We start from the raw sequence: 22,959 nt of genomic DNA, 5'->3' as shown, positions 1-22,959 counted from the left end.
TTCAGGTGCCCCTTCAGCTTGACCTAACCTTGAGATGGTGCTGACTGAAAACTCAGCAGGAAAAGATATGTTGCTAGTCTCCAGAGTTGGGGGAGGCGACTCACCTTCCTGCACTTCAGTTTTGTTGATCATTGTTCGAGCACTACATTTTAGGGCTCTGGTGCCCGAGTGCTCTCTGCAGTGATCTCTGACCAGGCTGGCTAGTTGTGTGGGTACAGGTAAAGGGAGAAAGATCTCAGGCAGGGAGGAGGAACATTTTTTTGCCACCTCAAGTGCCTGTCCTTCTCCTTACCCCCACTGCCTGCCACTTTGGGCTGAACCAGCAGGGGACTGACTAGCCAGTGAGGAGTGCAAGGGAGATTCTGGCAGTGATGATTTCCAGAGAGCAGATCTCATCTCCAAGTGGCTCTTATAACAGAAGCTCATAGACAATGGAATAATTCCTGCACGCCTTTCCTTGTGCTTAAATAGTTTAGTGAATGGGTCAGTGTCTGACAGAAGGTACTTCCTATTGGTTTGTCCTGAGAGCTTGGGAAGACCTCCTCATATACTTATTTGTAGGTGTGATCCTGGTTCTACCTCTGATCTGTCTTGAGCCTACATGACCTGTGGTGAAGGGGCTTGCAGCATTGCCCTACATGACTGGTCTGTCTCAAACCTCTGTAAAGGGGTCTTTGGGGGGAACTGATATCCTGGGAAATTGGGAAGGTACCAGCAGTCCCATTTAAGTGTCCTGGGGATTCAAGCTATCTCCGGCAGGAATCAGGGTACCTTTCATTGCCTGCCCCTCTAGTGAATTACATTGATGGATTTCCATATATTGAACCATCTCTGCATCCTTGGGATGAAATCTACTTCATCATGATGGATTATCATTTTGATGGTTGCTTGGATTTGGTTTGTAAGAATTTTATTGAGTATTTATGCTTTGATATTCATAAGGGAAATTGCTCTGAAGTTCTCTTTCTTTCTTGGTTTTTTGTGTGGTTTAGGTATAAGCATTGTTGGTATCAAGTGTTGCCTTTAGCTGTAACACCATACATTCCCAGAAGACCTTTTGGCTCAAGTCTCACCTCCACCTGGGCATCTTTACCTCACAGTACAAATAAAAGCAGACTCCCTCCACCCTCACTCTCTTTTCTGTTCTTTCTCTGGTCCCTTCCCCTTGTATTTAATAAGGGAATTATTAGATCTCACCACATGGAACCGTGTTGGTATTGGTTTGGTGTGCTCTTTCTGGTCGGGCGGAGCCAATATTTAATAGCAACAAGCATAATTATGGTTTCATAGAAGGAATTGGCTAGTGTTCCTTCTTTTTCTATTTTGTGGAATAGTTTGCATCATATTGGTATGACAACTTCTATGAAGGTCTCATAGAATTCTGCACTAAACACATCTGGTCCTGGGCTTTATTTGGTTGGGAGACTTTTAATAACCGCTTCTATTTCTTTAGTTGTTATGGGACTGTTTAGATGCTTTGTGTGATCCTGACTTAACTTTGGTACCTGGTATTTGTCTAGAAAATTATCCATTCAATACAGATTTTCCTGTATTGTTGAATAAAAGCTTTTGTAGTAGGGTCTGATTATTTTCTGAATTTCCTCAGATTCTCTTGTTATGTCTTACTTTTCATTTCTGATTTGTTAATTTGGATACCCTGTGCCCTCCGGTTAGCCAGGCTAAGGGTTTATTATCTATCTTGTTGATTTTCTCAAAAAACCAGCTCCCACTTTTGTGGATTCTTTGTATATTCCTTTTTTTGTTTCTACTTGGTTGATTTCAGCCCTGAGTTTAATACAATTTCCTGCCTTCTACTCTTCTTGGGTGCATTTGCTTCTTTTAGTTCTAGAGGTTTTAGGTGTTCTGTCAAGGTGCTAATGTATGCTCTCTCTCCAATTTCTTTTTGAGCTGTGAGTTTTCCTCTTAGCACTGCTTTCATTGTGTTCCATAAGTTTGGGTACATTGTACCTTTATTTTCATTAAATCCAAAAAAGTCTTTAATTTATTTCTTTATTTTTTCCATGACCAAGTTATCATTGAGTAGAATGTTATTCAGCTTCCATGTATACGTGAGCTTTCTGTCACTATTGTTGTTATTGAAAACAAGCCTTAGTCCATGGTAATCTGATAGGATGCATGCAATTATTTCAATCTTATATCTGTTGAGGTCTATTTTGTGATCAATTATATGGTCAGTTCTGGAGAAGGTACCATGAGGTTGTAAGAAGGTATATTCTTTTGTTTTAGGATGAAATGTTCTATTAATATCTGTTAAGTCCATTTGGTTCGTAACTTAGGTTAGTTTCTCTAAGTCTCTGTTTAATTTCTGTTTCTATGAGCTGTCCATTGATGAAAGTGGGGTGTTGAAATCTCCCACTGTTATTGTGTGACATGCAATATATGCTTTGAACTTTAGTAAGGTTTCTTTTATGAATGCAAGTGCCCTTGCATTTGGAGCATAGATATTCAGGACTGAGAGTTCATCTTGTTGGACTTTTCCTTCGATGAATATAAAGTGTCCTTCCTTATCTTTTCTGAAAACTTTTAGTTGAAAGTTGATTTTATTCGATATGAGAATGGCTACTCCAGCTTTTTTCTTTGGACCATTTGCTTGGGAAATTATTTTCCAGCAATTTACTCTGAGGTAATGTCTGTCATTGTCACTTATGCGGGTTTCCTGTTTGCAGCAAATGCTGACTCCTCTTTAAGTATCCACTCTGTTTGTCCATGTCTTTTTATTAGAGAAGTGAGTCCATTGATATTAAGAGATATTAAAGAATAGGATTGTTGTTTCCTGTTATTTTTTGTTGTTTGAGGTGGAATTATATTTGTGTATTTCTCTTCCTTTGTTTGTTGCTTTTTCTGTGCTTTTCCTTGGGTTAGTTTTCCTCCTTGTGTTTGAGTTTTCAATCTATTATTCTTTGTAGGACATAAATACCTATCTTAAAGAAATACAGCACAACACAGGTAAGGAATAGAAGCCCTTAAGAAGGAAACACAGAAATCTCCTGAAGAACTACAGGAAAGCACAAACTAACAGGTAAAGGAATTGAACAAAGTCATCCAGGAATTAAAAATGGAAATGGAAACAATAAAGAAAGCACAAAGGGTGACAACCCTGGAGATGGAAAAAGAAGGAAGGAGATCAGGTGTCAGAAACACAAGTATTTTCAATCAGAAATCAAGAGATATAGGGGAGAATCTCATCGGCAGAAGATAACAGAAAACACTGACACAACCATCAAAGATAATGTAAAACGCAAAAAGCTCCTAACCCAAAACATTGAGGAAATCCAAGACACAATGAAAAGATCAACCCTAAGGATAGTAGGTATAGAAGAGAGCTAAGATTTCCAACATAAATGTCCAGTAAATGTCTTCAACAAAATTATAGAAGGAAACTTCCCTAAAGAAAAGAAAGCCATGCCCATAAACATACAAGAAGTTTACCGAACTCCAAATAGACTTACCAGAAAGGAAATCTGTGCCATCACATAACAGTCAAAATACCAAATGCACAAAACAAAGAAAGAATATTAAAGCAGTAAGGGAAAATATCAAGTAACATATAGGGAGACCTATCAGAATTACACCAGACTTCTCACCAGAGACTATTAAAGCCAGAAGATCCTTGGCAGATGTCATACAGACCCTAAGAGAACACAAATCCAGGCTACTCTATCCAGCAAAACTGTCAATTAACAAAGATGGAGAATCCAATATACTCCATGACAAAACCAAATATACAAAGAACCTATACATTTATTATGTGTATCTAACTGTGTGTCAGACAGACATCTATATACACATGTAAATAAGTTACATATTTACTAAATTACTCAAAAACATTTTACAATATTCAAGTAGACATATGTACACACATGCCTACATATATACACATATACAAGTGTGGCTGGTATATACCCACGGGTTAGGTGTCTTTTTTGCACATCTGTCTTTATAAATGTGTGTGTTCTGTGTGTGTGTGTGTGTGTGTGTGTGGCATGTGTGTGTGTTTGTGTGTGTGTGTGTGTGGCATGTGTGTGATGTGTACATATTTATGTGTGAATGCACACCCTTTTGTGTGGAAACACATGTGAAAGTCAGAGGAAAAGTTCATGTGTAGGTTCTCACCCCTTACCTTGTCCTGGGTAGCCTCTATTGCTACTACCACTGAGTAGTCAAGGCTACCTTGATCAGAAGCATCCAAGACTTATCTTCTTTTCTCTTTCCACCTTACCATGTGACCTGTGGTATCCACATCAACCATGCCCATGCTTATTACATATGGATTAGTTTTTGATATGGTGGCTGTTTGCGGCAAGGTCTTTTCCTTAATGAATAAAGATTTCAGGGCACCAATCACTGGACATATACTTCCAGGTTAGACTTCCAGGTTGGAGGGAGAAAGAGAGGATGAGAAAAGGGACCTGTGGATTGTTGGATTGTGGGAGAACTTGGGGTAGGTGATATAATGAACGAGAGCCTCCCACTTAGATTTCCAATCAGTCAGGATCAGCCACTGAAGGATTTCATTTACTATGGCTTACTAATAAGGATGTTAGTAGTTGTACTCAATATCCTGTTGATTCTAAACTAAGTTTGCGTTGTGTTTGCCTTTACACAGCTTCTCAACTGTTTTCCAGGGATAGGTACAGCCCCACTCCCACCCCCACCCCCCAGCCAGCCAATAAATTTGGATGCTCGAGTCTGGGGTTTGTCATGGTAGTGACTTTCTAAGGTGACATAGCTAATTGGGTGAAGAGATTTCTGGAGCTACAGGCCAGAAAGTCTGTCAAGATGAGAACAGCCCACCAGGGCCAAATGACCCATTGGTGCCATGTGACCTGCTGGTACATGGGGTAATATGGGATGGTGCCCTCTTCGGTATTTCACGCTGCAGGTGTTCAAATTCAGTTTGAACCAAAATGAGTACTTTAGTATTAAAGCCTAAGTTTTAACCAATAACAATATTCCAGCACTGACATTATATTCCATAGCATAAAGCATCCTATGGGATCTGTACGGTTCAGAATGAGTTCTCTGTATTTGATCTTTTCACAAGATTCAACCCAACTCCCTGCTCCTTTGGAGGTCACCAACTATACTATAGGCTGTTCTACTATGGCACCAAACCTGGGCATAAAATGTAAAATGTTATCAGGTTGATTGAATTCCCATGAATCCATTTCCTTTCACTTTCTTCTTTGTTCAGCCACTGATGGCTTTTGGTTGTCTTTTTAAGTAACCATACACATACCACGTTTTACATTGTCTTTTACAGAGAGGCTCTATGGCTCATGTCTGGACAAACCACACCAGGCCAACAGGGCTCCACGTGGAGAGGTTTATTGGAATGGTAGAGACAAAGGCCAAGGGGTGAAGAGAGGTAGGAGAGAAAGAGAGGAGAAAAAGGGAAGAGAGGAGAGACAAGTGGAAGAGGGCAGAAAGGATCTGCCTTTTATGTGAAATGTGGTGTAACTGTAACATGAAATGTATGCTGGAAATGGATGACCGTTGCCTTGACAACAGATGCTCAGGTGACCAGATGACATCATTGCTGGAGGCAAAAGCAGTTCCTGATACCAACATTTGGAAATTTCGGTCACCAACTGGGACCCTCCTTTGTACCTGTAGCATACCTGTCAAAAAAAACTAGATCTAACCATGCAGGGATGGCACCTTGTGTTTGTACCTTAGCAGCTGCTAAACTCCTTATTGAAGAATAAGAAAACCTAACATTTGGGTTGCCTATAATGGTCTTCTCCTCTTATAACATGTCACAGCTCCTACCTTTCAAAGGTTTACAGAATCTACCTCCCTCCAAGGTTCTTTCTCTTCAGGTAGCACTAATAGAAGACTCCACACTAACCTTTCAATCACACCCACCTTTCCAATCTTCTTTCTCCACCAATACTAACCACTCCTTATCTCACCCCTGCACTAAAACCTTAGAGGAATTATTACCTCACCCTTCACACATACAGGAGGGCAATTTGCCTCAGACCATCTATACCTGGTATACAGATGGAAGCTCCTTTCTACAAGAAGGAGCCATAAGAGCCAGCTGCCCCATAGTGTCAGACACTGAGGCACAGGCCCTTCCTGCTCATACCACCAATCAACAGGCTGAAGTAGTAGTCCTTACCCATGCCTTTCAACTGGCACAGGGACAAACCCTCAACATCTACACAGATTCTAAACATGCTTCCCATATCATCCTGACCCATGCCCCTAACTGGAAGGAGCATGGGGTACTTATGACTAAAGGAGGATCAGTAACCAATGCAAACAAAATTATGGCCATGCTAAAGGCCTCCCATCTCCACACAGCTATTGGATTTGTCCACTGCAGATCCCACCTGACAAATGACTCTATTGTCTCCAAGGGAAACAATGGAGCTGAAGAGGCAGCCAGAGCTGAGGCCCTTAGGGGCCTACACATGTCTCCCCAGGACATTCTTATACTGCAACCCACATCCCCACTCTCACTCCCTAACACTCATCAAACTCTGTCCTATCTTCGCAACATCTTTCATCCTAACAGGAAGGCATTGTCTTATTTTGTTAAAACCCACCTGAAGCCTACTCCTAAGGACTTAAGTTTCTTAAAATCCATCACTGCCTCTTCCAAAGTCTGTCAAGTGTCAGATTTCAACCTCTGGTATTGTAGCACCCCTTTTTCTACCCATCAGGCCAGAGGTTCCCTTCCTGGAACTGACTGGCAACTTGTCTTTACCCACATGCCAAATGTGCCAAGTACCTCCTAGTTTTGATTGACACATTCTCGGGGTGGGTGGAGGCATATCCCACAACTAACAAAAGGGTTCAGACAGTTTCTGAGCTCCTCTTCCAAGAGATCATCCTCAATTTTGTGTCTCAGCCTCCCTTCAGTGAGACAATGGTCCCGAATTTACTTCCCAAATTTCTCAAATTCTGTCTAAGGCCCTAGACATCACTTGGCATTTTCATATTCCATACCACCCTCAATCTTCAGGTAAGATAGAAAGTGAAAGATCCCACGCAGAGAGACCCTTACTCAAGTCTTGGGAAATCGCGGACCCAAGACACAGAGAGACCATTGTGGATTTAAGGAAAGGCAAGGTTTATTACAGAGACGTATTACAGAGATCTCCGGGCCGACACCTATCCCACGCAGGAGATAGAGGTGTCGACCCCGAAACTCAAAAGTCAGAGGGTTATATAGAGAAGGCTAGGGGGTTTTGGCGTGGTTACATACAATAGGCTCATTCAAACATAGCAGTGAGAACAAAGCAGAAAGAGTAGTGTTAGAAGTCAGGGGCTTATCAGGGTCTGGAAGATGGCCCTGAGTGAGCTGGGGGGAGATGTCTTCCTGCCAGACGTCCCATGAATCAGTCCCATTAACCAGGCTGGTTCCTGCATTCCTTTTCTTTATGGCTTGCCAGTCCTGCCTGGACAGTGTTTCCTGTGCTCCTTTATCTTTATGGCCTGCTAGTCCTTGCTGCAGGGCTTAGCCCTGGGTCTGTGGCCTTTTGGGGTTTATTCTTTTAATTTTTATATTTCTAAACCTAGAATTCGTATAATTCTCTTTTCAAAAGAACTAACTGCTCCCTAAAAACCACTCTTGTCAAACTGTCACAGGAACTTCGATTGGGCAAAACTCCTACCTCTGGCTCATTTAAGGCTACAAGCTCTCCCCAAGTGACCTGTTTTGTCTCACCTTTCAAACTCATGTATGGATGTCAGTACTAACTCCTGGTCTTTCAAGTAAATGCGCTACCCTCCTAGACCATTGACTTACCCCATTACTTTGTCACCCCCTTTCTCTCCTATGGAACTCTACTGACCACCACTGACTAAGGCCACACGCTGTCTCCTGTCCACTACCTATCAACATTTGAGACCAAGTTCTTCTGTCCCCTCCAGATCAGCAGCTCTTAGCTGTCTCTCCTAAATGGTAGGGCCCTTCATGGACCCTGCTCTCTTAAGCTCCACAAGATGTTGAGACCACCCACCTTGTCCCCAATCCCAGAAGAATGAGACTCCACTCTAGCATCTGCATTCCACTCCACTGGATTAGACCTGGGCTTCTCATCTGATCGTTTCCATCCATGGTATCACTTACATCTAGAGATTTGAGGTTCAAGGAATCCCCACTGATAACAAACAGACTTTCCCAATAGGATCAGGAAACCACTCCATGCTGGGAGCCAATCCAAATTGCTGTCATCCCTATATCTGTCATTCCTTCTACATATTATGTTCTCTTTGTCTGCTTCCTCTTTGACCAGACAAAAGATGATTGCATAAATGGCCAGACAAATATGGGGGCTGCCCATATTGGTCGTTCCAGATACATATGTTAGGATCAAGGACCAACCACTTCCGTCAGCAATGCAAGACCCTGTTCTTCTATATACCAGACCCATGGAATCCCAGGTAGAAAACAGGAGTTGTTGGTAAGCTCTAATGTGAAAACCAAGCAGGGTCTCCAGTGAGTACTATCCACATGCAGAGAAATTTTGTACAATTTCCCAAATCTAGATATTGGAAAAATAGGAGAAATAATCAAACACTCCTCCAGGATCCTTACGTCCTTGACATCCCCCCTCACAAATGGTACTAACTTGTCATTTAGCCTTTTGATTCAGACCCTGACCTTGGTGTACCAACTCCTTATGGCACCCAACCTGGTCACTTTAAAGACTGCTAGCTACGCAGTACCCCCCTGAAACTAATTCACAATTGCCAATTACAGCCTCTCTAGTGATCCTGCCCAATGACATTACCTCAGCTTTTATCAGCAGCCCTGACTCTGATGATGCCATCGCCCCATACTTTTTTATATCCCTCTTATTGGTTTGACAGTTTTATGACATCCAGGATATGTTCTGAAGGGAAACTCAGTTCCCTAGACTGCAATAGATCCACCATCCTTGATACCCCATCTCTGCTGCAGTGCCGTGCAGTCCAAAACACGTCAATTCGCTGTGTCACTGATATATATCATCACCTACCTGCCAGCTGGTCAGGAAGAGTTTGCACACTGGTGTTCCTTCCCTGAACTAGGAGTAATACATGGCAAAGAATCTCTACCAATTCCAGTTTTTGACATTCCTGTCCAGCATAAGAGGGCACTGCAGGTTGTGCCATTGCTGGTTGCTGCAGGAGTAGCTACAGGTGCTGGCACTGGAACAGCAGGGCCAAAGACTTCTCAAACCCTATACAAGAAGTTCTTATCCCAGCTTGACAACGGTTTCCAAGGAATGTATGAAACCATGCTCATCATCCAGAAAAAGATCGATTCGTTGGCAGCAGTTGTGCTTCAGAACTGACAGGGACTAGAAGTCCTGACAGCCAAAGAAGGTGGTCTTTGTCTGTTTCACCAGGAAGAATGCTGTTTCTATGTCAACGAATCTGGGGCAGTAAGAAATACATTCCATCAGCTGCAATCAGACATCCAGAAATGCAGGGAACAGCATGGGGCCTCCAATTCCTGGGTTTTTCAAAACCCTAAATGGAAATAGCATACTGCCCTTCTTACTGCCTCTTCTCCCCATTTTCCTGGACCTACTATTTCCTCCCTGCCTCATTAATCTTGTTTCCACATTCCTTCAAAGACAAATTCAAAATATTATAACCAAAAAGTCAAACAGTTCCTTTTACAGAACTATCAAGTGGGCCTGGATGGTGAAAGTCAGCTACATCCCAAAACTGATAATGCTCCTAGACAGCAGGGAGCAGTTTAAGAGGTCTAAAGCCCCTATTTCCCTTTTAGCATTGGCTTCCCCTGTTTCCCTTTTTTCTTCTCTCTATGATAAGAAAAAGGGAGGTATGTTATCATCAGAAGTGGTTTACAGCTAGCCTCTGAATCCAGCAATGACATCATCCTTAGGTAACAAAGACTTGCTTGCTTCTGTTGCCACAGCAACCGCCACACTCTCAAGGCACATGCCTCACTCACATTAAAAGTACACACACACACACACACACACACACACACACATATTCACACACACAAATGAGTATTTACAAACAGATAAGTAAGGTAGAGTACACTATTCTTTGTATTATTTTACACTATCATCTGTATTTATAACTATGCTCACATAAAGAAAAACTATTATAAGTAACTAAACATCATTTACAAGATGGTAAGAAGTAATACATATCTATATAAGCAATGGAAATGGAGAAAAGTACACAATTACAGTGAGAAATTATCTCTTTTTAAATTGTTTTAATGAGTTTTTAAATAACCATACTACTAACTTTCAATTTAAGTCCCTAGGAATTAAATTCCTAAAGCATATTGTACCATAACTGACATGGATAAATCCTACCTCATAGTAACTAGTACTTTTTTAAATAGGCAAAGACATATTTGTATCCATGAAAATACATTGTTTCAGGTAGCACAATTTAAATTTTCAATCTCCTCCTTCCTCTCCAGCCTGTCAACAGCCTTATTTTCAAATGTTTTCCTATTTCCCATCCTTTCCTTTTCACTTCCTCCGTCAGGTTCTTCCAATGAAATTTAGGTCTGATACACAGTATTCCTGCTTGGCATAATCTTCTGTGAATATGTAAGAGATATACTCCTTTCCATGGTCCTTCCTCTTATGTTCATTAATGGACCTGGCGAAATTCAATAAAAACACACTAAGAAGTGAAATAAATGGTATAGTGACTTGTTTTCATATAAATCAAGGATGTAATTACAAAATATTAATTTTAAATTAATAGGCTAAATAACAGTTTTGTGTTACAACAAATAAAAGCAGTTTTTCAAAAAACAAAACAAAACAAACAAAAAGCAAAAACAGGGTATGTTGCAAAACAAAGCAGGTGAGCCCTAAACTATGACATTTAGGAAGCAGATTTTGTTCTGAAAATATTTCTGCCTATAGTAATGGAACCAAGATCATACATGGTTCAGAACGAAGAAGTATACCTTTTGAGTGTGCACAGTATTGTACTCTGTATTGACAATAAATCAATATTACTTCCTGAATCCTATTTGAGCCAATATAAAGGTAGGGGAAGAAAAGTATGAAAAGGGCGGCCACCACATTCTCAAAGTTGAAAAGGTAAGATATTCCAAAAACAGTTAGAAAACATTTACTGGGAGTCTAATCCTGATGCTGAAACCAAAGAACCGGAAAAGAAAGTCATACACCAACATCTCTGATGACCATAGGTGCACAAGGCATTAATAAAATACGTGTAAACGAAATGCAGTAACACAAACAGATTTCCCATTAGGCTTAAGGCAACTTCATCCCAGAGATGGAGGAAAGTGTCAATACATGAGAATTAGCATAATCTACCACATAAGTACAAGTACCACCCTATTGCAAACATAAAAGACCTTTGATAAAATACAGCCTCCATTTGTGAGGAAAGTCTTGCAGAGAATAGTGATACAAGGGATTTATCTCAACTTAATAAAGGCAATATACAGCAAAAGTCACCCAAAAGAGAGAATAATTCAAAGTATATGTGTTGGAATCAAGACCAAGACAAGGATGTTCACTCTTCTCACTTCTCAACATACTTCTTACAGTGTTACGTCAAGCAATTAAACAAGTCAAGGTAATGAAGCAAATACAAATGAGAAGGGAAGGAATCAATATATGTTTATTTTCAGGTTTTAAGATTCTATACATAAAAACTAAATCATAAAAAAAAAAACTCCTAGAGCTGATAAATATTGATAAAAGTTGAAAAACACAGAGTTAAAGCACAGGAATCAGTATCCTTTTTAATATACAAAAGACAAACACAGAAAGCAAGGGGACAATACTACTCTCAATAAACTAAATCAAAACAAAACAACAACAAAATACTTGAACTAAATATGACAAAGGAATGTGTGCCATGAAAACTGTAAAACACTAAAGAAATTCACTGAACATATTCCTGCTTAAGAAACAGCTACAGGTGTTTCCTGCCCTCTTGCTAAGAGCAGAAGAATAAATAATACTCTGTTAGTACTCAGTGGCTTCTGGGATTTTCTTAACATTCACATCACCACAGAGAACTACAAACAAATAAGAAACCTCTTAAGTTATTGAGAAGCAAATCCCAAGCTCCATGCATTTTTCATGTAAATAAAATAAACTATTTATCAACTTTAAAATGGAGATAGGATCTAGTATGCACCCTCTCCCTCACGCCCCCCTCCCCCCCCCATTTCCACAGTCATGTGTATGTTACTCAGTGTGACAGCTCCAAGGACTATGTGTCCTGAGAGCTATGTGTCCTGAGGACTTGATGCTGTTATGGAGTTCTGTTCTGTTCACTGCCAGCGTGTTCCTCATAATCTAAGAATTATGGGAAAACTTCAAGGTGCCTCAAATCACTCACTGGCTAACATCTCTGGCACTAACAATTGATTTCTTAGGCACATTTTTGCCCTCAGCTTCCTGATGAGATTTATTAAGAATTGCTCTTGAATAGATACTCATTCTGAGGATTTAAAGTAGATATGACAGATTTTTATATAAGTGGTTAGATCTGTGAGTCTTCTAAGAATACTTTTTAAGGATAAATAATGAAATAATTACTCCTGCCTTTGTCTAGAAGAAAACTAAAACAATTACATTGCGACTTAATGATGCTTCAAAGATTTGGCTGGGACATATAAGTGATGGAACAAAGAATAAAGCACAACGGTTAGGGCATCCAAAAACTATGTGTATCTGTTAAGGCTTGTGTATTATGGGCTGGAACACTGTTCCTTCTACCATCAACTCTGTGTGTGTGTGTGGGGGGGTGTGTGCGTGTGTGTGAGTGTGTGTGTGTGTGTGTGTGTGTGTGTATGTGTGTGTGAATTTTCTCTCTTCCCTGGTCTTTCTCACTGACCCCAAGGAGTTAAGAGTTCATAGGTTTTTCGCTGATCAGAGAGAGTGCCAACCCCCCAGTAACTTAAGCTTTGCTCCCTCAGAAAACTGTCTGTTGAGTAACATCTCTGGTCGCCGGCTGCCTGTGGCAGCATCCCCATAGGTGTCTGGATCCACCCCAATCAATAGCTTTAAGCACTGACCCCCAAAGGCTGCAGGCCTCATTTTACCCACCACACAGATGCCAACATTGGTCATCAGCAATGGTAAAAAATCGTTTACTTTTAATTTAGAAGGAAATCAAGTTTCAGCTTAATTTTCTGTGTGTTTTCTTGAATGTATGTGACTGTGTCCGTGAGGAGACATACTGCCCAGAAGGGCAGTTATGAACAGTTGTGAGGCGAGTTTTTCTTATTTGTAAAGACTGACTAATAAGGCCTTGCCAATGCCATTCAAATAAAAAAAGAAAAAGAAAAAGACAAATGTAGCTTTCAATTTCTTACCATTTTATACCGGATGGAAGATAAACATGACAATGCCTATTCTTATTCTTCTTATTATTATTATTAATATAATTATTATTATTATTTAGGTTATCACTGGAGGATCACTAGGGACTATTATGTTATTTAAAATTCTTTACATGGTAGTATAGATGAAAGACTCTGACTAAAATATTTCCTCTGTAATATATATTTCATAAGTGGAAATTGTAGAACTGACTTGCGAGGCTTTATCTTTCTAAAAATATAAAAAAAAAACAACTATCCATTAAGAAATAGAACTCACTTAGCTTCTCCATACCTGCCTTCATAACCACAAGAAGCAATTTCATCTCTTGAAAAAAACAGAATCAATTCAATTTCTTTGCGTAGAATCGGGATTCTTACTGATGAATCTGATATTAGGTCTGCATTAAAATAAGAGCACCAGTGGAAGGGGAAGCCCTGGGTCCTGCTAAGACTGAACCCCCAGTGAACTAGTCTATGGGGGGAGGGCGGCAATGGGGGGAGGGTTGGGAGGGGAACACCCATAAGGAAGGGGAGGGGGGAGGGGGATGTTTGCCCGGAAACAGGGAAAGGGAATAACACTTGAAATGTATATAAGAAATACTCAAGTTAATAAAAAAAAAAAAAGAAATAGAACTCACTTAGCTTCTCCATACCTGCCTTCATAACCACAAGAAGCAATTTCATCTCTTGAAAAAAACAGAATCAATTCAATTTCTTTGCGTAGAATCGGGATTCTTACTCACTGATGAATCTGATATTAGGTCTGCATTAAAATAAGATTTAATCATTATGTTAAAATATATTTTCCTTAAATTTTATTAAGGAAATATGGTTTCTATTATTTTCAGGTGAAAATATTTAGGTTCCAAACACCTGCACGAATGGCCATTATTTCTATACTTAGTACAAAAACTAGTAAAATTGTTTTTTTATTCTTCAGCAGTGTTCAGACAAAAACGTGTCACAATAAACTCAGAGTATCATGTTTTAATAAATGTAATCCATTCTGTTACCTTGTCAGACAGTCCCTGGGGTAGGCAAGGGTGAAAGAGGTAAGGAGGATGAAGTCCACCTCCTTGCTTAGGAGAACTATGCAGCTCACTATAATAGGAAAAACAGAAAAGAAGTTTCTTGGAATGGTTATTTTTTCTTTCCTAAAAGAACTTTCTATAGAGCTTACAGCTAATATGTTAAAGAAATTTCAAGTTTCTGCCAGCCGTTTAATTAAACAAAAACTTACTAATCATTTTTAGAAAGTTTGGATTCCATCAAATGGAAAAAAGATAGCATTTTCAGCAAATGGTGCTGGTTCAACTGGAGGTCAACATGTAGAAGAATGCAGATCGATCCAGGCTTATCACCCTGTACAAAGCTTAAGTCAAGTGGATCAAGGACCTCCGCATCAAACCAGACACACTCAAACTAACAGAAGAAAAACTAGGGAAGCATCCGGAACACATGGGCACTGGAAAAATTTCCTAAACAAAACACCAATGGCTTACGCTCTAAGATCAAGAATCAACAAATGGGATCTCATAAAACTGCAAAGCTTCTGTAAGGCAAAGGACACTGTGGTTAGGACAAAACGGCAACCAACAGATTGGGAAAAGATCTTTACCAATCCTACAACAGATAGAGGCCTTATATCCAAAATATACAAAGAACTCAAGAAGTTAGACCACAGGGAAACAAATAACCCTATTAAAAAATGGGGTTCAGAGCTAAACAAAGAATTCACAGCTGAGGAATGCCGAATGGCTGAGAAACACCTAAAGAAATGTTCAACATCTTTAGTCATAAGGGAAATCAAAACAACCCTGAGATTTCACCTCACACCAGTGAGAATGGCTAAGATCAAAAACTCAGGGAACAAAAGATGCTGGCGAGGATGTGGAGAAAGAGGAACACTCCTCCATTGTTGGTGGGATTGCAGACTGGTACAACCATTCTGGAAATCAGTCTGGAGGATCCTCAGAAAATTGGACATTGAACTGCCTGAGGATCAAGCTATACCTCTCTTGGGCATATACCCAAAAGAGGCCCCAACATATAAAAAAGACACGTGCTCCACTATGTTCATTGCAGCCTTATTTATAATAGCTTGAAGCTGGAAAGAACCCAGATGCCCTTCAACAGAGGAATAGATACAGAAAATGTGGTACATCTACACAATGGAATATTACTCAGCTATCAAAAAACAACGACTTTATGAAATTCGTAGGCAAATGGTTGGAACAGGAAAATATCATCCTGAGTGAGCTAACCCAATCACAGAAAGACATACATGGTATGCACTCATTGATAAGTGGCTATTAGCCAAAATGCTTGAATTACCCTAGATGCCTAGAACAAATAAAACTCAAGACGGATGATCAAAATGTGAATGCTTCACTCCTTCTTTAAAAGGGGAACAAGAATACCCTTGGCAGGGAAGAGAGAGGCAAAGTTTAAACAGAGACTGAAGGAACACCCATTCAGAGCCTGCCCCACATGTTGCCCATACATATGCAGCCACCCAATTAGACAAGATGGATGAAGCAAAGAAGTGCAGACCGACAGGAGCTGGATGTAGATCGCTCCTGAAAGACACAGCCAGAATACAGCAAATACAGAGGCGAATGCCAGCAGCAAACCACTGAACTGAGAATAGGTCCCCCGTTGAAGGAATCAGAGAAAGAACTGGAAGAGCTTGAAGGGGCTCGAGACCCCATATGTACAACAATGCCAAGCAACCAGAGCTTCCAGGGACTAAGCCACTACCTAAAGACTATACATGGACTGACCCTGGACTCTGACCTCATAGGTAGCAATGAATATCCTAGTAAGAGCACCAGTGGAAGGGGAAGCCCTGGGTCCTGCTAAGACTGAACCCCCAGTGAACTAGACTGGTGGGGGGAGGGCGGCAATGGGGGGAGGGTTGGGAGGGAAACACCCATTAGGAAGGGGAGGGGAGAGGGGGACGTTTGCCCGGATACCGGGAAAGGGAATAACACTCGAAATGTATATAAGAAATACTCAAGTTAATAAAAAAAAAAAAGAAAGGAAGTTTGGTTTCCTGTTTCCCATATCCAGAAACTAAGTCAGTGTAGCTTGATGATCTCATCTATACACTACATCCATACATACATGCGTGTATGCGCGCACACACACACACACACACACACACACACACACACACAAATATATGCACATTATATAAACATTTTTATATACTATAATGACACTTTATCTTAAACATTAAAGTTTTTCTTTTACGCACAGGTAAAAACAGTCTAACAGCATTATTTTCTACTTGTCATGAAACAAGTGCACCTTCAACTAAAAAACCTGAGCTCAATATTTGTCAGTAGTAACTGCTTTACAGAACATAATTCCAGTATCGATAGAAAAACAGCTTACCAGCATTTGTAATATGCAAACCAAATTTGCAATCTCACCCAGATGTATAAATGTGCCCGGCACCTGAACCATAAAGAAGTCAATTAATAATGGATAAGTATATTAAAGAAATTGGCCATTGTCTCTGGATAATACTATTAGGTTAAGCATGATGTGTGCTGTTATAGAACTTTTTCTGCTACAAACAACACTGTTAGTAAAGCAAGACCCAAATCTATCACTTTAGCGAATTCCAAACAAAGCTATTCTGTGTACACTGCAGTAGCACATAGTTTAAAAAACTACTCACTGCCTCTTTTTCACACATATTGAAACACCTCAATGCTCTATGAAAAACAGCAAAGTTATTGTACCACCAGAAATACACAGTACAATATCTAACTTCATTTCAGTAGAGCATGAGACTTAATCTCTGGGTCAAAGGAACCAATTATAAAAGGAAATAAACACTCTAACTAGTCCAAATAAAAGACACACAATCCAGGTACTTTATTTACAAGTCATAAGCCTAATTGGACAGGTATACCGCTATACTAACCTATTTCCATGCCATAATGCCCCTTGTTACTTGCTGTTTTTCCAGGCCATATGCTCAGGGTCCATCTCCTCACATGGTGGCTTCCTCCTCCCTTGGTCTCCTCTCTTGTTCACCCTTCTCCTCCCTCTTGAGACCCTCCACTCCATCCTCAATCCCACCTTTCTTCTTCTATTGCCTAATCACAGACTCTATCCATTTTTGATGAGTTAAACTAAGAAGCAAAGTTTACAAAGCATCACTTGGGGTACTTGAGGATCTGCTTCTCAGGGCTTCCAGGTCTTGGGAGCCAGTATGGAGGGAGCATTTAAATACAAGCAGCACCACGCCAACCTCACCAATAACTTTTCCTTATCTGACCAATAACCATCAACATCTTTACCTAATACACAGCCCATACAGATATTTTCAGATCCTAGCACCCATAGCTATGGCTTCTGGTAAAATGTAAGTACAGGTCACATTCTTACAAACTCAAGACAAACTGAGCAGATTATCCAGTGTTTTCACAACAGTCCACTATTTAATCTGCAAGAATCTAAGGGTCATCAATAACAAACCAACAGAAAATGCCACTAAACGAAGACAACAGCCATGATATATTATATTCCAAAGTTACAACATGAATTAACCTTTAAAAGAAAGTTACATAACCTTTATATTTTAAAGACTTTTAAAATAAGAATCTCACTTGGAAATTATGCAAAGTTCATCTTTGAATATTGAGTGTGGGCCATGCACCCCCACTGCCCTGGCCTGAGAGGCAACACCAGAGTGTTCCTCTTCACTGGGCTAGCTGACCTGTTCCAAAGTGCAGCAGAGTACATGGGTCTCTCCACAAACAGAGTGAGCTACTCTATGTGAGATCCGTGGAAATGCAATGATATACAGTCTTCACTGGAGGGCAAACTACACAAGCACATGGAGAAAGGATGTGGAGGAATAGTTGGAGATATCAAAGACACAAGATAGTGAAAGAGAAATAGCTGAGAGACAGTATGTGACTAATAGAATTTAAATTGTTGCTCTTGTAGAATGAAAAGTAAAGTTGCTAAAAGGGTAGAAAACATCTGCATCCTCAGAATCCAGGAAGGGTTTGTAAAAGGCCCCAAACATGTGCAGAGATTAAATAGCTCTAAACAGAATCATCAAAGAGATGATTCAGGAAACAGCACACAAAGGAAGTCACAGATGGATCAAATGCTCTGGTTACATTGACCTAATTTCTTAATATAAGGAACAAGAAATCAGTTTCCAAAAAACACGAAAGATGCTTCATCTAACAATATAAGTCAATATTAGACCTAATTTTTATAGAGCTAATGTGTAGAAGTCAAAGATACTAACTTCTAAAATGACTCTTAGTACGTTTAATTTTTGTGCAATGTCTAATAATGACTCAGAGAATGTGATATTGGAAAAAAGTAGAAGAAAGGCATTGGAAAAGGAGTTTTAGGCACAGGTTTGGCTGTAAATTTAGTAAAAGACAATCTAGTCATTTTATATCTAGCAAATACTTTTACAGGCTCCAAATGGGTCAAAGACCTTAAGATACAAAAATGAATGTCATAAAGTTAAAACAAGAATATAGTATCAAGGTATTATGACCACTTTTTTAAAGGAAAGGAATATTTCATTTTGTGGAACTTAAACATTTCCTCTAATATTTGACTTCTGGTGGCCAATCCAAAAGAAATGAAAAAGATATGAATTATAAAAGGATGTTAAATATTTTAAAAATCCAGTGGCTAATAAGATGCAGCTAATTAAGTAAGCAAAGAAGAAAATATTCTGCTGCAAAACCATGCTTGGCTAGACAGTGATGGAAAGCAAGACAAAAGAAGATTAGTTTCCTGTTAATTTCAAAGAACAAGCACCTACCCAGGTCAAAATCTAGATGCAGACTACTAAAACAAGCAGCTGACTTGGCTTCCACCCACCAGACTGAGCGACAAAGGAACTTAGAAACACCACCAAACATGCACAACTGTTTTTTTCCCTCATTTTGACAGATGTTCACTCAGTATTTTCTTAGTTTTCAGCATGGGACACGTACTGTGTACTTCCTTCAGTTACACATCCCTTGCTTTCTAGAACTTAAATTTTTATCTATTTAATAATACAATGTAGGAAATTCAGAAAGAAAAGGCAACATGGTACACAAGTATGCTGAAGAAATTGACCACAAGCAATGAAACAAAGACTCAACAAGCTCAGGAAGTTATCCCAAGATCTACTGACACAAATCACTAATCTCAAAATTTTCTGAAAACATTTAACAGCTAATAATAACCCTAGAAAACTTGAAAAACTGATACACATATGAATTATAAATGTGTGTCTACAATCACCCTTCCTGGTGCACCGTGTAAGCAGATGATGGCAACTAAGAAAGACTAATTCCTGAAAAGAAATCCAGATGACCAGATTCTGTTTTGCCTCAACAGGGTCGTTTCTAAAATAACCATTGTTTTTTCTTAAATCTGACAAAACAGGAAACAGAAGAAACTGGGATAGAACCAAAATCTAGATCCTTTCTACTGTGCTATATGTCTTTCTTCTCATTTATGTGTTCCTAAAACAATGATTTTTTTTAATATTTGTGGTTTTACAATTTATTCTACAAGGAAACCAATGGGAAAGACTTGCCAATTTCTTTGGACTGTAATGCAGGGTAGTAAAACAAATGAAGATCTTGTGATTGTAAAGAGACTAATTTTCCAAGACAGTTATGGAAATATTTTTTCTAAGAATCCAACTCACTCAAATGAGGCAGATAGACTCTGGTTACAAGTGGTTGTGTCCTTCCTTGAGTCGGAGTTCCCTGCTCTGTAGCCTTCCCTTGAATGTTCTGTTCTCTTGATGTCATCTCCTGAAAGCCGAGCTTAGGTACAATGGTGTCTGCTTTTAAGTTCTAAAAAATACTGAAAAACATAAACTTCAGTGTCTGCACGGTGACATAAGCCACATCGCTCATCTAGTTAATATGAAAAAACCATGCTTTCACTCCCAACCTAAGTTGGGATTGAGTTCCAGGTGAACATCATCCTCCAGTTTCAGAAATCAAAACTTATACACTGGTCATTGCTCGGATTTAGATTTTGTTTGGATTCATGTTGTCACTTGTAGAAGTTTGGACCTGGTTCTTCCTCCTAGACCCATGCTCCCAGAAATAAGACAGAGTCTCAAAATATATTAACAAATACCTTGGCCATAGAGCTAGACTCTTCTCTGACAAATTCTAACCCACTTACTCAAATCTACATTCCGCCCTGTGGCTCATTACCTGTGCTCAGGAACCACGAGTCTGTCTGGTCATATTTCCAGGGCAATTCTCTCTGACCTGGATCTATCCCAGAATTCTTTCTGCCTCCGGGATGCCCCACCTTCTATTCTATCCTTTCCTATAGGCCATAATTTTTTTTAACTGAAAGGTGATATATCCAAATAAATACACAAGATACTCTCTCTACAGTCACTAGCATTCTTAAAGTCTTCAAATAGCTAATTATTCCAATTCTACTTTTACTTCTAATGCACCAACACCAACACCAACATTCAGACGACATCCATGGGAGGACTATTGCTTTAAAGAACTTATGTGCACCTGCTTTTCCTTTCAGTTTATTCTGGTAATAATGCCACTCCAGCTGGGGGTTAGCATCAGGATGAAAAGGTGTTCTATGTAGACCAGGCTGGCCGGGAACTCATAGAAGTTCACCTGCTAGGATTAAAAGCTTGCTCCACCAAACAAGGCTCTGATGAACTAACTCAATCTAACAGCAGCAGAGTCAGTTTTCTGTGGCCTTTGATTTCTTACAATGAAAAACAGGCAACTCAGATTCCAGGTTCAGATTGTAGGAGGAGAAAATGAGACAAAAAACTACAATAAGAATTTTGTAATTCTGGTATAAGTAGGTATAAATAGGTTTAGAGAGCAGGGGGCTCAGAACAAAGAGACATATAACACACAAGCTCTCCTGCCTCACTACATAAGCCAGACAAAAGTACACTACACCAGAAGGTAAGTGTCCCTACCCTAAAATCAATTCCTTTACATTCAAAAAATCCCTTTCAGAGCTGAGTCAAAACTACCTAGAACAAAAAAAAGCCTTGTTGGGAATCTAGAATTTTCTAGTATTTTCACATAAGAGAAAAACTGACTTTCAAACGAAACTGCAAATATAGCTATGTTGTCCAGAAAGAACTAAAGAAAAATGCTAAATAAATGCTTCTAATACTAGTAAGTAGTACACACATAAACCTGAAATTTCATTTGCAAAACAGACTACCCAGTTGACTCAACTCAATGATACAGAATTATCCAAAACCCAGAAGTTAGTATGTTTACCTACATTAAGGGAGGAGTTATTTGAACAGAAGAGAAAGTCTGAAGACACAGTATCGCAGAAATTTCCCTTAATGAGCAATAAAAAGATATAGAAAATATCCAGAAACTCTCATCTATGTGAGATAACAGAGTCCTCAATTTAACATACTCTTCTCTGTATATTTCAACGTACACTAAAGCAGTACTATTCTAATTTCTCAATACCTGTGATAATAAAGGGTAGCCAATTTGAACAAATGAATAAATTTAATTGAGAAAAAACAAAATACTTTCCAAAGAATATATTGTTATCATTTCAGATACACACACACAGACACACAGACTCTCTCTCTCTCTCTCTCTCTCTCTCTCTCTCTCTCATGTATCAATTTTTTTTAAACAAACAAGAATACAGATCTTTAAGATCTGTAATACTTCTTACACACAGGAGACAAAGAAGAAAACAGCATCAACATGCCTTCCAGAGCTCTGATGTCTGGGTGACCTCAATACTGACATATTGCCTAAATGGAAAAAAAGAGCATTCAAACCCAAACTAATTCTTCTCATTAAAATATATTTAGTCAACTTTAAAAAATCACATTTAGGAATAATGTTGACATAATGTAGAATATATTATGGACTGCACACCACCTTAATAGTTGAATTTCCATTTCTTCACTTTTCTGATAGAATGTTAAATCACTTCTAACAATAGTATAGCATTATTTCCTATTCTACATTCTACCCTTCTTCCTTTAAGATTATAATTTTATAAGATAAATCTTATTATACAATTTAGTTATGTGTAGTTTCACCTATTTAGCTTTGATAAACTCCATTCTGCACAACTCTACAAATTTTATTTAATGAAACAATTACAATGGCTACTACTACCCAATGTTATTGATAAGTAATAAAACACAAGAGGTTTACAAGGAGTTAGATTAATTCTACAACACTATAGGGAAAAATTACTATCACCCACAACTTTTATATTAGTAATATAAGTTCAACAGCTGGTGAGTGCCCAAATTGGAATTTATTTCCAGTCAGTCTGATTTCCAAGCTCTTAAATTATCATACTTGTTGTTATTAAAATCTCGTTGTAATAAAGTACCCACCACACCCATCCAAATAGAGCACAAAAAACTAAAACAGTTGCACTTAGTGAGATTTAATGGGAGAACAAGACAAGGGAAAGGGGCAAGAGAAAGAAGAGAAAAGAACGAAGAGAAGAGAGAGCATGAGGGCAGAAGAAGTCTGCCTTTCATTTGGAATATGACATAACTACTCCCACGTGGAGTTGGGATTTGGACCAAAGGAATACTGGGAAAGTAGGGCTGTTGCCATGTC

General features: G+C 39.2%; 1 protein-coding gene, 1 long non-coding RNA gene and 1 pseudogene across 2 annotated transcripts in view; all 3 read right to left on the bottom strand.

Moving 5' to 3' along the window:
* The window catches only part of LOC148005534 (polyubiquitin-C-like), a 1,830,776-nt pseudogene that overhangs the window by 1,460,338 nt on the left and 347,479 nt on the right, over positions 1-22,959 (bottom strand).
* The window catches only part of LOC148005539 (uncharacterized), an 83,697-nt gene that overhangs the window by 30,775 nt on the left and 29,963 nt on the right, over positions 1-22,959 (bottom strand). The window lies entirely within an intron of this gene.
* Positions 5,334-9,875, bottom strand: LOC148005541 (uncharacterized). The gene is made up of 2 exons (XR_015620591.1): positions 9,000-9,875; positions 5,334-5,642 (listed from the first exon to the last, which is right to left on the bottom strand). It is a non-coding gene; the product is annotated as an uncharacterized LOC148005541 (long non-coding RNA).

This window comes from Rattus norvegicus, chromosome 5, assembly GCF_021556685.1.
Source record: "Rattus norvegicus strain SHRSP/BbbUtx chromosome 5, alternate assembly SHRSP_T2T, whole genome shotgun sequence".
Taxonomy (NCBI): Eukaryota; Metazoa; Chordata; class Mammalia; order Rodentia; family Muridae; genus Rattus; species Rattus norvegicus.
Note: the sequence above shows the minus strand (reverse complement) of the source record. Positions and strands in the feature narration are given on the sequence as shown.